Source organism: Dermochelys coriacea, chromosome 2, assembly GCF_009764565.3.
Source record: "Dermochelys coriacea isolate rDerCor1 chromosome 2, rDerCor1.pri.v4, whole genome shotgun sequence".
Classification (NCBI taxonomy): domain Eukaryota; kingdom Metazoa; phylum Chordata; order Testudines; family Dermochelyidae; genus Dermochelys; species Dermochelys coriacea.
Genome location: NC_050069.1, coordinates 35603399 through 35618851, shown reverse-complemented (window position 1 = coordinate 35618851; position 15453 = coordinate 35603399). Strand labels below are relative to the sequence as shown.

At 37.5% G+C, this 15453-nt stretch overlaps 1 protein-coding gene across 4 annotated transcripts in view; it reads left to right on the top strand.

Annotated features, from left to right (window-relative positions):
- ZFPM2 (zinc finger protein, FOG family member 2) overlaps positions 1-15453 on the top strand; it is a 455190-nt gene that overhangs the window by 284197 nt on the left and 155540 nt on the right. The gene's annotated exons all lie outside the window — the stretch shown is intronic.

Sequence of the window (15453 nt, the reverse complement as noted above, 5' to 3'; positions counted from 1 at the left end):
CCAATTACCTGGTCACTGTGTACCTTTCCTATGGAGAACCTGCACTGGACATCCACCACAAGGAGGCACTAGCAATTAGCTTGGCTGCCTCCCCTCCACCAACCCAGTCAGGTTCCCAGGCATCTCTTACTGTCCCCCTTTTATATCAGCCAAAACAAATGGGCTCCAAAGCTTTACAGGGGAACTCCATCTTCCCTGAATTATTTGGTTCCCCCAGATGCCCCAAATTCCTGAGTCTTTTATGACCCTAAAGGATTTGATCTGTTATAATCTGTCGTGCCTTATCCACCCAGGTAGCTCTCCACGGCTCCCAGTCAGACCCTGCAGTAATGCATGTCTGACAACATGGATCTGCATCAAGTCCCTTCTTCTTCTGGGCAGTAATGGAATCCCTTTAATATTTCCAAATACTGCTTTCCAGTATGTGCCACATCATGTTGATGACTGCAAACGAGCCCCTGTGGCACACATCAGCTGGTCCAATAACATGCTTCTCCTTCCATGCCAACGCAGATTCACCCCATCACTGGATCCTGGTTGCCAACCCTCAAGGCCACAAGGACGTCCACCTATGTGTATAAGAAAAACACTCCTGTGCCCACAGATCCACACCATCGCCTCCATGGCTGGTCTTCTAGAATGGAATCACAATACAGTAATGTTGACTTACCACCTGAGTTTGCACTGTTGTGTGCTTCCGAAGGCCAACGCCCAATTGTCAGAAATGCCCCATACCCAGCTGTAGCGCTACTGTTGTGGACCCTGATTGCAAATGAATGAGAACCAAATCCCGTGGGGCAGAACCAAGCTCACAGCTTTTCTGGAAGATAACAAATGCTCCCAAACCTTCTTGATTAGTCATTGACCATGGCAAGTTTAATATCTCTGCTTGCCCCTGCCGGTGTAAACCCAGACATTAACTCGCTGCACCCAAAAGCACCATCATTGCTTTTAAGAAAGCTACTCTGTGTAAGGCCGCTTAGATTCCTAAGAATGTTAACTTTATGTGCCCTTATGACTGCTACATGGGGCCATTGGAATGCAACCACCCTGCCAGCAAACTTTGTGTGAAGACTGCTGTGTGGATATGGATAACCATTAAGCCCACGGACAAAGGTAACAGCCAGAAGGTGATTCCAAGATTGTTGAGGATGCCAGGTAACAGATTGCCCATAATCCCATGTACCACAGCACCCACTGCTCTGTAATGGGCCATTCGATGACCAGCCTTCCCACTCCTTGTAATTGCATGAATTTGTTAAAACTTGTGCCATAGCTCTGCCATGTGAATGGAGGCAGTGGATCTGCATGCTGCATTGCTAACCATCCGATCTCCAGGTTCCATGTAGCTAGCAGCATCTGCTCAGGTTCTTGGCTGGCTCCTGGTGCCAGCTTCCGAAACCTGAGCTGCCCCTGTATTCCTAGGGGATGAGTCAGCAACCATTCTGACCCTTTTGCATCAGTTTTCATTCCCCTCCTCTCCCCCAGCCATAAAGCACTATTCCCTTCATTCGGCCAGCCAGCCAAATACCCTCACCCTCACCCCCACTTAAAGGTGCAGGGTGGTCATTTCACAAAAGTTTGTAAACATAGAAATCTGGAAAAACTTAGAAATATACATTTAGTTCAAAATTCCAAAGTCTCAGAGAAGATGCCAAATGAAGAATATACAACTGACATCACCGATGAACAAAATGTGTTTCTGGGTATTCTGTGAACTACAAGGAGAATTGGACAGTTACACTATCTGCTAATAGAACATTTATTTCATATGCAATAGATACAGGTGCACAATTTAATGTAACTTCAGAAGAAATTATAAAATGTCTAAAAGTAAAACGTATGGTAAAAGAACAAACACATATTATTTTACAGTCTTATAGCGGTGAAAAAAAAATCCTGTTATGGTATTTGTGAAATATAGGTCATAGTGAAAGTTAATTTTAAAAAATGTAAGATTTATAGTAGTTAAGTGATTTCTATTTTAGGTTTAGAAACATGTTTAGCTCTAAATCGAATTGGCAGAATTCAGACTATTCAAAATTCTGAAACACTGGAAATAAAACATACATTTATAGAGTTATTTGCTGGCTTTTTTAAATGGGATAAAATTTATAAAATGGAGTTACATGAAACAAAGAAACCAATTATACGTGCAACTAGAAAAATACTCTTAGCTTTAAGAAATACAGTACAAAAGGAATGGGAAAAGTTAGTTAATTTAGATATAATTAAAAAAGTGGAAGAGCCAACTAAGTGGGTCAATTAATTAGTAATAGTAGAAAAGAAAGATGGATCCTTACAATTATTTTTAGATCAAAAAGACGTAAATAAGTATGTTAAAAGGGAACATTAAAAGGAAACATTTTAAAACACATACCAGGCAAGAAATATTTGGACACATGTCAGGAGCAAAATACTCTTCTTCTTTAGATGCTTCAAATGAATTTTTGGCAAAAACCACTGGAGCAAGAAAGTGAATTGGTTTGTATGTTTAATACACTCTTTGGATGTTACTGTTTTAGAAGATTACTTTTTTGATTATGTTCAGCTCCAGAGGCATTTCATAGAACAATGCAAAAAAATTTTGAACATATAGATGGCACATAGGTGTAAAGAGATGATATAATAATATGGGAAGAAATTTAGAAGAGTATGATATAAGATTAACTAAAGCATTATGTAGAGTAAAAGAAGCAGGACTGAAATTTAACAAGTATGAATGTAAATTTAGAGTGCAAGAATTAACATTTTTAGGAGAAAAACTGACCAGTCAAGGATTACAGATCGATCCACAATGAATACAAGCCATTGATAATATTGCTTACCCATAAGATAAGAAGTTATTACAGAAATTTTTGGGTATGGAAAAAATACAAAATTCCCAGCCAATGGGAGCTTCAGGAAGTGGCAGCCAGTACGTCCTTGTGGCCCGCCGCTTCCTGCAGCTCCCATTGGCCGGGAACGGCGAACCTTGGCCCCTGGGAGCTGTGGGGGGCCGTGCCTGTGGATGATCAAAGTAAAAAAAATGTCTCATGGCCCGCCAGTAGATTACCCTGATGGGCCGCGTGCCGAAGGTTGCTGACCCCTGATCTATAAAATCATGACTAGTATGGAGAAAGTAAATAAAGAAGTGTTATTTACTCCTTCTCAGAAATATTTCTTCACACAACACGCAGTCAACCTGTGGATCTCTTTGCCAGAGGGTGTTGTGAAAGCCAAGACTATAACAGGGTTCAAAAAAGAACTAGATAAATTCATGGAGGATAGGTCCACCAATGGCTATTAGCCAGGATGGGCAGGGATGGTGTCCCTAGCCTCTTTTGCCAGAAGCTGGGAATGTTTCACAGGGCATGGATCCCTTGATGATTACCTGTTCTGCTCATTCCCTCTGGGGCACCCGGCATTGGCCTCTATCAGAAGACAGAATACTGGGCTAGATGGACCTTTGGTCTGACCCAGTATGGCCGTTCTTATGTTCTTAATGGATTACTTGAATATGAAACAACAGAGTAACGCTCTATACTTGACTTTCAGTGTGAAGGAACTGTGTGGGTTAGGGTGGTGCAGACCTTAAATAGCTAGAGGGGGGACTAGGGACTAGAGGGTGTGAGCACTGCCCTTACAGGTACTGCTAAGCTAAGTTCTCCATCTTTGGAGTTCTGGGTGTGTGCACACCTTGTGGAATACACGTCTGCACCCACATTTTGAAGAACAGTTACAGAACAGGTAAGTAGTCGCTTTTTCCCCAGGGCCTGCATAAAGGACACTGAGGTATATTTAATCAGATGTATTATTGTTTTATATTATTGCATGAAATAGGGTGATCCCACTGCCTTTAGATAACTATTTCTGAGGGCCATATCCTGTAATCCTTGGATCTTACTCCAGAAAAACCACCATTGAACTTTCTGACCATTTGAATTGGGTAAAGCATGCATGAGCTTTTCAAGATCCATCTCTATAATATCCCATTCATCCCTGTGAAGGCCCTAGTTAAATACACAATAAAATTAACTATTATCACCTATTTCCTGTCAATATTAAGATCATTGTCAAAGGATAATTTGCAAACAATGGATCAAATTTGGTCCTCTAACAAACCACCATCCTGCCTGTCATTCAGGCTCATAACTTAGGTGTCATTTTTAACTTGGACTTCTCTTCAGGTCCTCACATACAGGCTATTAATACATCTCATCATTTCTTACTGTGTAATATTTCTAAGATACAGTCTGCCATATCCTATGCAGCTTAAACTCTTGTCCAGGTCCTCATTTTAACACATCTCAATCACTGCATATTCTTTTCTCTGACCTTGACAAGTGCAGTCTTGTCCTACTCATATCCACCCAGCATGCTACTACAATGTCATTTTCCTAGCTCATCACTCTGACCACATCATTCCTCTCTTTACAACCCTCCACTTACTCCCCCTTCTGTACAGCATCACACATAAGTTACTTGTCTTCACTTTAAGGCCCTTCATGGCCTAATCCTTGCCTATCATCTCTCATTCAGTACTGAAAGGTCAACTCCTGCCTCCAATCAGCCCATGATGCCAGCTTCCATCATCCACTTGTTAAATTTTGAAATAATCTTCATGGTTTCTCCCTCGTGCTTCAGTGGAGCTGCCTATAAACATCCACAAATCTATCTAATTAGCCTCCTTTAAATCCCTCCTTTTAACTTGTTCTGAGGTGCCTACAAAAAAAAAACCTGACAATAGCTAGGCTAGTGGTGTGCTGATACCACTATCACGCTGACCAATATTGTTTCATTGTTTCCTTGTACTCCCTGGTCCATCTGTTATCTCTTACCTTATACTTAGATTGTAAACTGTCTGGGGCAGGCAACTTTTTGTTCTGTGTTTGTACAGTACCTAGCACAATGGGGTCCTGGTCCATGACTCGAATTCCTGGGAGCTACAGTAATACACATAATTATTATTATTAATAATAATGATAAACTGGAGTTTACTTCTGTGTATCTGAGGATGGAATATGACCCATTGTCTATCAGGGAAATCAGATGAGTCTGCATAACAAAACAGATACCCCTGGGACAGATATAATACTTGCCTTTGTTGATTGTTAGCTTCCCGTAGCTCCCATTGGCTGGAAAAGAGAACTGTGGCAACTGGGAGCTGTGGGGGCTGGTCCTGGGGATAGTCAGTATCAGCACAATATCTTGTGGCCTGCAATCAGATTACCCTGATGGGCCTCATGCGGCCTGCAGGCCACAGGTTGCCCACCACTTCTCTAAACGATCTTTAGACAGATAAAGGGTGTCCTGTCTCCCCATAAGACAAGGCTTTTTAACTGACCGGGGCAGGTAGGCCACCGAAATATCCTTTTACTGGATGAGTGAGAATAAGCGGAGGTAAATAACTTTTCAGGGTACATAGGAGCCTGATCTACCTTATGGGAGGTGTTCAGAGTTTGCAACTCAATAGACCACTAGACAAAATAAATCTGGAATACAGATAGAGAGGATACTTTAAAAAGTCCAGCATAACAAATTATTTGTTGATTTGATGGTATTGTTGATTTTTAAAATAAATTTGAATTGTCTGGAATAACACAGTGGAAAAAATAACTAGGATTTTTTAATAATAATATTTTTAATAATAACTAGGACATTCCTAGAGAATTGTTTACATATGTATGTTGACTATCCAATACACTTCTAGACTATTTTTGGACCTATTCCTGGGAAATAAGCCAAGACTGATAATAGGTTTGATGTTTGTGAAGCCTGTACAAGTGATCTAGTGATCACACTATTTTTAAACATGGAAGATTGCACTAGAGGAAATAATGCATTTAACTATATGGCAGATTTTGAAGAAATGTGATAAGTGAATGAGAATTCCACAATGTGTATGGCAAATCAGCTTCAGAAATGTGGGAGGTGTTTAAGAAGAAGTTGGATAAAATGTAATTGGAATGTCTTCTGACAGCATATGAGGTCTTCTTCTTCTGATCTTCCTTCTTATGTATAGTATTCTAGCCCATGTACAATAATACATGTACACCTCACTGTGAGAGCCTGATTCAAAGTCCATTGATGCCAATTGGAGTCTTTACATTGACTTCAATAGGTTTTGGATCAGGGCGAGGAGTATTTTTTGTCTGGCAGCTTTAGTTTGTCTTTCCATGTAGTCACATTCTAGCAGGTTCTGAGGGCTTTTTTCAAACATTGGCATTCTAAAAAACAAAAATCATATTGCTTACCTAGAAAGGTCAGGATATATCTTCATTTGATAATCAACGTTTAAAAATCTTTCTTACTTTTAGCAACATGCACTAACATTCACAGCTGAAACAAAGACAATGGTGTGTTAGAACCCAATTTCTTCCAAATAACTTAAAATAATTCTAGGTACATTTGCATGTATAAATAAGCATTTGATCATGCTTTGTTTAAAACTATGTTAGTATTTAATAAAAATACCACTACATACTACCTTTTAATATTGACAATACTTACTAATTGTAATTTTTATCATTCATTTTTGTTACATATTCTTTTAAATTTTAAAATGGTGTCTTTATTATAATGTATTAGGAGTTTAATGGAGTTAATCGGGAGTTTAACAGTGCCACTATGTCAGATAGATTTTAGGACAATTTACACACTTGTGCTTTCAATCATTTAAAAATATTCGGGCTCAGTTATCAAGTTCTTATGTGAGCATAGCTGGCATTGAAGACAGATAAACATGGGATTTAAAGTGAAAGTGAATTTTGCTTCTGTAAAACAAAATAACTGTAACTTATTAAATTTGATTATTTCACGTGTTGATGTAAACCATGTCCAGGTAGAGGTCTTTTAACTTCACCCAGGATCAATTAACTGAAAATTATGCAGCTCTGATTTAAGTTAGATGCCTGCACTTAAGAAAGCCAAGAAGGGACTGATCCTGAATGGTGCTGAGTGCCTCTTGAAAATACTGATACACAGTAGGCAAGAGTTAGCAGGTTCAATTAGAAATTGTGTGTATGGGCCATGTCCAATTTTCCTTCATCAGTCTTTAGTTAGGAGAGCTCCCATAGGCTTCCTGTTGTCTCAGCAAGAGACTAAAGAGGACAGGATTTGGCCTTAAAAATAGAGTTAAAACAATCTCACTTAAAGAATCCTAGATACTATGGTAGAAATGCCTTAAATATTTAGTTACGTTGATTAGATAGTAAAATTGGCTGTCACCCTGAGGACACTTTGACGAAGAGCACCTTGTCTCTGAATTTCTTTGCATTTGTGACATCATGTCAAACCCTCCCCCATTAATTTTCAAAGAGGCGTGGTTTGTTTGTTTTTTTAACATTTTTGTCTAAAACCTTGTGCAATGAACTGTATAGTACATCTTAAGAAGTAACAGTTTTAAGACAATATTTTAAAAATAGCTTTTTTGTAATACACTACAGAGAAAGAATACATCTGAGAAATATATAGTATTCATAGTCAAATCATTTGATAAACTGAAAGAGAAATACAGTAATGCTGGTTGTTGGAAAGCACTCCCTTCTTGTTATCAAGGTTTTAATCAAAATTATAGGCATTGTGAAGTAAGCCAGGAATTTTGTGTCCTCTATTTTATGGGTTGTTTCCCACACAATAATCCTAGTAATGAGACAGTAACCAAACTCAACTGTACATATGAAACTACCACCCAAAACAGTTCTATCTGCCTCAGATAGGATAACTGGAGCATAACTACTGTGAAACAATACAATTATGAATTTCTTGAGGGGGAAAAAAGGAAAGATAAGTGCATGGAAGTCAGCTAACATTGGTACATGAGTGGTTACAGCAGGGAAAGGGTTAACCAGATTTTCATTTTAGATAGTTGCTGTAGTAACTATCAGAGAGCTCAGGCTGTATCTTTTCCATTTGTGGGGAATGTTTAGATTTACAGAGTAGCTCAGCTTATTATATACCTGCCTTGATTGCTGGATAAGGCATGTTGATTAAAAACAGAAGATGGATTTTTATAATGTTACAAAAGGAAAAAAAAATTATAAAATCTATGTCACTATTTGTCCAGAAATCTGTATGCTCTTTGAACACTCATTCTACTGACAAAATGTAGCTGTTAATCTGAGTGTTGTGTGAAAACTTATATTGTGTGAATGTTAGCTTGTTTTACTTGAACTTTCAGTGAGCATAGGCCAGTATCCCATATGTTGCATGCAACATGAGGTGTAAGTACTATTCTGTCTCTAGCAAATAATTCTGCATATTGCCGTTATGTTAAAATGAAACTACATCCTCTCTTTGAACACTACATCTTATTTTAAGGGTCATGTTTTAAGTATTCAACTGACAGATTTTAAAAAGAGCTCAACTCCCATATAGGTACCTAAATAATGCCAGATTTTCAGAAATGTTCATCACCTAAGTGTTCCCATTGAGAACAATAATAACTGCTGGATGCTATCTGATCACTTCCTTTGATTGCAGAAATGAGAGCTGAGAACTTTTGAAAATCTGTCCTTAAATTAGGCAGGCCATTCATCTAATTTAAAACCAGATAGTCCTCTTTCTATGTGGTTTGTCTCATGTCTAGTACTGAGACAATACCAGACATGGTTTTGTCCAATATTGGACAGACGAAGCCATTTTGAAGAGCATGCTCCTTCACTCCTGCTAGTGTGTTTCAGGTGTTTGAGGTCACACAGGTGAGGGTAACATCACGCCAGCAGGGTGGGCCCACGCCATTCCTGGAAGTACCAAAATGTCCGGTATTCTGGGAATGCATGAGTGGCCACTCTGCCTTAAATGTATTATTTGTTTACTTTGTGTTAAATCTGCAGATATTTAAAATCCAAATTAACTTGAATAGTGGTGTCCAGAGTAGTTGGGAGTACTGAGCATATTAAGGCCTCAATATATACACAAGCCAGGAAGCTACAATGTAAGATCAATGCACTCTACTAAAAATGGCCTCAAACCTTACCTGGAGGGACAGATCTCTTGAGAGCAGAAAAAAACTATTCAGCCTGTATGGCAGATTCAAGTCTGTCTAGAGCAGATGCTGCCAATTAGTTCCAAGTGATATATAATAATAGTTTGAAACAGATAGAATGGCTGGAATTCTACAACATTTTAAGACCAATTTTTGTTGCAAGAACAAGGGAAATTCTGTGGTAAAGTTTTACTAACTTCTACAGTCATAACTGGGCCATCTATGATTCTGCACTCAGTAATTTTCACAAGCCTTCACTATCCTAAAATCCCCTGGTTCTTCATAATTCTGAAGCTGCTTGGTTTATTTGCCACTACTCTTCAGGCAGCTATGTGACATGTGTCTTGGAAAGGGACTTTTAGTTGCCATCTACATTTCCCATTGACTTCAGTGGGAGTTGTAAACTCTCAGAAACTTTGAATATCAGGCTCCTTTTATTTCCTACATTTATTTTATGTACCTAAATTTAGATTTGGAAGCCTTATTATAGGCAGCCAGGTTTGAAAATTTTGGCCCAGGAGCCTGATTTCATTTCTGTTGAAAGTGACCTGGTTTCACGTCTATTGAAAGTGACAGGAGAAATAGCCCTTGGTAGTAAAATATTGTTCTTAAGAATACTAGTCTGAAGCCAGCATGAAAAGGATGGTTGATTATCTTAGGTCAATCTACAGTACCATAGTCTGCATAAAGACATAAGCAAACTCATCCCCACCGATTCATTTTACTCAAAGTGGGTTTTCATTTTACTAATTAAAACGAACCCCACTTTTAAGAACAGGGCAAAAATTTAGTGGTATTTGTGGGTGCTCAGCGTTTTTGAAAATCAGGCCACTTTTATTTAACACCTGTGCATGAATTTAGGAGCACAGTGGAGTATGTCTGTACTTGAAGCTGGGGGTGTGATTCCCAGCTCAAGGAAACATACTCATCTAGCTTTCATTGAGCTACTGTGATAAAAATAGAGTGTAGACAGGGCAAGTGGTGGGACAGGCTACCTGCCCAGAGTTCTTGCCCGATCTCTGACAGGCATATATTTGAGACAAGCTTAGTTTGCATTGCCTCAGCTACACTCTGTTTTTATTGCACTAGCTCAGTAAAAGCTAGCACAAATATATTCTCTTGAGCTGGGAATCTTGCCCTAGCCCCAAGTGTAGACATACCCACAGAGAGGCGTAATACACATTAAAAGGCATGTAAGGAGGTGTTGGAACTGGGGATCAGATGCCTTAAAGGGACATACTCAGCAGACCGAGGACCAGCATTAATTTGGCATAAAGGGTCTTAAGTTAGCTTGAAAGAAGTATGCCATAGAACCCCAGGTCTATTTTCCAAATTCTATGCAGCATTTCCACAGGATTTTGCTCCCACATAAGTGAAGAGGCTCATCCAGACCAGTATAAGCAAGAAACATCGTCCTTTACCACTAATCCTTTTTAATCCTGAGATTTAAGTTCTCTTGCCAAAGGCTCTTAAGCAAAGCAAGCGGTCATGGCATAAAAGGGAAGGTCCTCTAATGGATCAGTAACTGGTTAAAAGATAGGAAATAAAGGGTGGAATAAATGGTCCATTTTCACCATGTAGAGAGGCAAATAGCAAGATTCTCCAAGGATCTGTACTGGGACCAGTGCTGTTCAACATATTCATAAATTTATCTGAAAAAAGGGGTAAACAGTGAGATGGCAGAGTTTGCAGATGACACAAAATTACTCCAGATAGTTAAGTACAAAGTTGATGCAAAATGATTCAAAGGGATCTCACAAAACCAGGTGACTGGGTAACAAAATGGCAGATGAAATTCAGTGTTGAAAATGCAAAATAAGGTACACTGGAAAACATAATTTAAACTATACATACAAAATAAACTAGTGGTTACCAATCAAGAAAGAGTTCTTGGAGTCATCATGGATTGTTCTCTGAAAACATCTGTTCAATGTGCTGCAGCCGTCAAAAAAACTAACAGAATGTTAGGAACCATTAGGAAAGGAATAGCTAATAAGACAGAAAATATCATAATGCCATTATATAAAGCCATGGTATGCCCACACCTTGAATACTTCATGCAGATCTGGTCACCCCATCTCAAAAAAGATATGTTAGAATTAGAACAAGTACAGAAAAGGACAGCAAAAATGATTAGGGGTATGGGCCTGTTTCCATATGAGGAGAGATTAAAAAGATTGGTTTCAGAGTAGCAGCCATGTTAGTCTGTATTCGCAAAAAGAAAAGGAGTACTTGTGGCACCTCAGAGACTAACAAATTTATTTGAGCATAAGCTTTCGTGAGCTACAGCTCACTTCATCCGATGAAGTGAGCTGTAGCTCACGGAAGCTTACGCTCAAATAAATTTGTTAGTCTCTAAGGTGCCACAAGTACTCCTTTTCTTGTTATTAAAAAGATTGGGACTGTTCAATTTAGAAAAGAGATGATTGAGGCAGAATATAATAAGAGTTCTATGAAATCATGAATGATGTGGAAAAAGTAAATAAGGAAGTGTTTACCTCTTCATGTAACACAAGAACCAGGGGTCACCCAATTAAATTAACAGGCCGCAGATTTAAAATAGAAGGAAGTACTTCTTCACACAGCGCACAGTCAACTTGTTGCCAGGGAATGTTACGAAGACCAAAAGTATAACTGGATTTAAAAAAGAATTAGGTAAGTTCAGGGAGGATAGGTCCATCAACGCTATTAGCCAAGATGGTCGGGTCCCTAAACCTTTGACCGCTAGAAGCTGACACTGAACATTAGGGGATGGATCATTCAATAAATTTCCCTGTTCTGTTCATTCCTTCTGAAGCATTTGGCAGTGGGCACTGTCAGAAGAGAGAATGCTGGGCTAGATGGACAGTTGGTCTGACCCAGTATAGCCATTCTGATGTTCTTGTTCGGGCCCCATATAATTGTCTATTTTATTTCTTGAATCCTGTTAGAGTCTGTTAGTACCAAACCTCCTGAGACAGAGAATTCCAAAAACTGATTAGGTTCTGAGGAAAACATCCCTCTGAATATTTAAATTATTTTCAAACAATTGTCTAAGTGTTTTTCTGTTGCTGCTTATTCCAAATAGACAGACTGATAGTTTGCTCGAACACTTTAAAATATTTTTGTCTTCTGATTTATTGTTATTTTCAAGTTAAAATTTGTTGCACAATATAAACATATTTTCCATTTTTAAACTCCTTTTAATTATAACAGGATTTGCCAATGTCAGAGTGGATTTTCCAAATAAAAGATGTTTTCTTGCAATAATATTTACCGGTATTTACAAAAAGTCTGTCACCCCTTACGCCCCGGTTCATTGTGCTCAAAACCAAAAGCCTGAAAATGGCATTCCTATGCTACTTCTTTGTTTCCAGATGTTAAGATCTATTATGCATACTGTAGTGCATAATCATAATTATGCATTCATGATGATGTTTGTGCTGGCTTAACTCAGAAATAGTGTGAGAAAGCTAATCTCGAAACTACAGGCTGCTTTCCTGCACTTTAGATTTTGATCTGAGCTGTTTGTTGAGTCTTACTGGAACCAGAACCTTATAACCACCAGTCCGAATGCTGGACTCCTCATTATTATCTCTAATCCCAGTGAAGGACCTTCACCATTTCCTCAAAACTGTAAGGCAAACTTGGTTAGTTATAGTTCTATGTTATATATCAAATGTTTAATAGACTGCAGTAATTTAAATGAGACAGCTATATCACACACAGCTGTAAACATTCAAGTTACACGTAATCAGTATCTTTTCTGCATCTCAGAGAAGCACATTTTCACTTTGTGTGGCGGCAGTAAAGAGTACACATCCTTTAAACGGAACTGAAGAAAAATGACTTAATTAGATATATTCTCAAACTGAACAAAAAAAGTGAGCCAGTTTGCAAAACAGAGGTGCTAACTTTGGTCAGTCAGTTTTTGGCCTAAACCTTCTATAATCGTAATAAATATATACTATACTTATATTACCCATGATCTGGAGCTAAACAATTTGATAATCTTCATCAGTAATAAAGATCACAGAATTTTCAAAATTATTTTTTCTAGGATCCCAGTGCTAATCCACAAGAGTAATACAATCACGTAATTATTCAAAATCTATACAGTGGACTGGGGAAGTGGAGAGAAGGATAGAAAACTGCTGCTATGATGTACTGTAATATATAGTGATGTATTAATTATAATGGCCAAATATTTTACTCTTTAAGTCAGTGGCAAATTTTCTTTTTATTTCAGTGGGACCGAAATTTGCAGGTAATAACATGAACACATGATGTGTATACCAGAGAAGTCTAATTGATTAAGAATGGGAAAATATGATGATAAAGTTTTACATTGTCCATATAAGTGAATCTGCTTTCACTCAGAAAATAAAAAACTCTTTTTGAAGTGAACAGAATTTAGTTCAGAATTTTATTTATTAATATATTTTATAATGAGATTTTACAAATATGCAAAGCAGTTCATTTTAATAATAACTATAAATAGTAAAGCTTAAAATAACTTTGAAAATCACTAATGGAAGATAGTTGCACTTCTTTTTTTCCATGAGCAGACAAGAATCATGCATAGTGTAACAGTGCAACTGCTAACAGCAGACTCACAGAAGATAATTTAAACTTGTTTTTATGGACAGGAGGAGCTGATTTTCTAAAGCCATTCCTAAGGAGATTCTCCTTTGTTTTACATCGCTCCAAAAGGGTGTTTGAGTTCCTTCCACCTGCAGACATACACACTAAGTAAAGAATATATAAGGGCACACTTAGTAGTGGTAGAATTTTTATGCATGCAGATGTGAGGGGGAAATTAGATTTTATTCCATAGCTATGTATTAAATCAATGTTAAAATACAGACATAATCAAATCTCCTCATATCCCATGACCACACGTGAAATAGTACATTGGAAGGTCAGAATACTTAGCAAAGTATACAGCCCTTGAGACTCAGCAGATGTACAGATAGGTGGCCTAATCCAAAATACCTATTCATAAATATAGAAGATCAGAATTGAGCCGTAATTCTCTAAAGGATTGCAGCAATGTTGTGTGGTCCTTTCATCCAAATTAGAATGATTCATTATGTCTAGTGCATTAGCACAAAAAGGGTAGGTGTGGGCAATAAAATCTGCATTAGGATTTTCAAATATGTCAAGTGTAATCTTAAAATGAAATAAACTGTGGTGCTTTAACTAGCTTTAAATAATTAATCATATTTATAGAAGTCTGATTAGTGAATTATTTGTTAAACTTACACTGATATTTTAAATTACTATACTTGCTTTTAGTAAACATAACACCTGATTTTAAAAAAAAAATCTAGTACAAATATACATTCACTAATGGAAAAATATATTTAGGCAAAACCAGAGAAAATTCAGATATTCTATCCCTAAACCTATTCAACTGAAGTTAGTGGGAGTTTTGACATTGTATTTAGTGGGCACATTGTATTTAATCTGAGCAACATTGAAGCCTTGGTATTGCATCAGACATGGTGCAGAGCCTAAGATCCAGAGCATTACATAGTAATCTAGTCCTACCTAGACACAGAGGCCGAGTGCAATCCATATGTATTAAATATTTATTTTCTAAAGACTTCTTAATATGTTTTGAAAATGAAAATGGAATAGTCCTGCAATGACATATTGCTTTAAGCGTTGCTGTACCTTATGTACTGAAAAAATCCACCTTCTACTATTATTTGGTTACAATTAAAATTAAAAAGTCAACTATTTTTCACTATTGCTAAAATCTGATTTTCTCCCATTCAGACTCTCCCATCCCAGAACGTATACAGTTTGCATGAAGTAACACAATGCTCTTAGGTTCAAACACAGTAATAATAATATATAATAATTGATAATAGTACTTACCTGGTGTTTTTACATGTTCAGATACAAATATTATCTAATTATTTGGAAGATAGCTTTACCACATTCAGTGCCTGGTAATGGAATGCTTAATCTAGCTATATATATTTCATATATTTAATAAATTTCTTAAAAATAAAATCTACAAAAACTGAGAAACTTAAAACGGAGAGTAAGACTACAGAAACAGTACTTCTTTTGGAGTAAAAAAGTGTACAACAGAAAAAGATATTCAAAAGTTACTACAAAACAGAAGGGTGAGAACTGCACCCTGTCATATAAGAACAACAGGAGCAGCAATCATTGTGGATGGTATCAGTGAGGATAGATGGACATTAGGAAGAGGCAGTATTAACCCAAATGCTGCAAAAACACCTGTCATTATCTCCAAAAACAGTGAATGATTTCTTGAGAACAGAACATTTCAGATTGTCTGTTACATTACAACCAACTCAGATGTGAATCATGTCATTGAGTCTAATCCAAAGGTAAGTGTCAAGTTACTTGCAGGGAGTGACTATGAAAATCCCTGCATTTAGTCTCTGAACATGTCCACTGTGAACTAGATGTTTAAAGAAGCCAGAGTAGAAGTAGAATAAGTTGAGCACTCATGCAGTTAATAA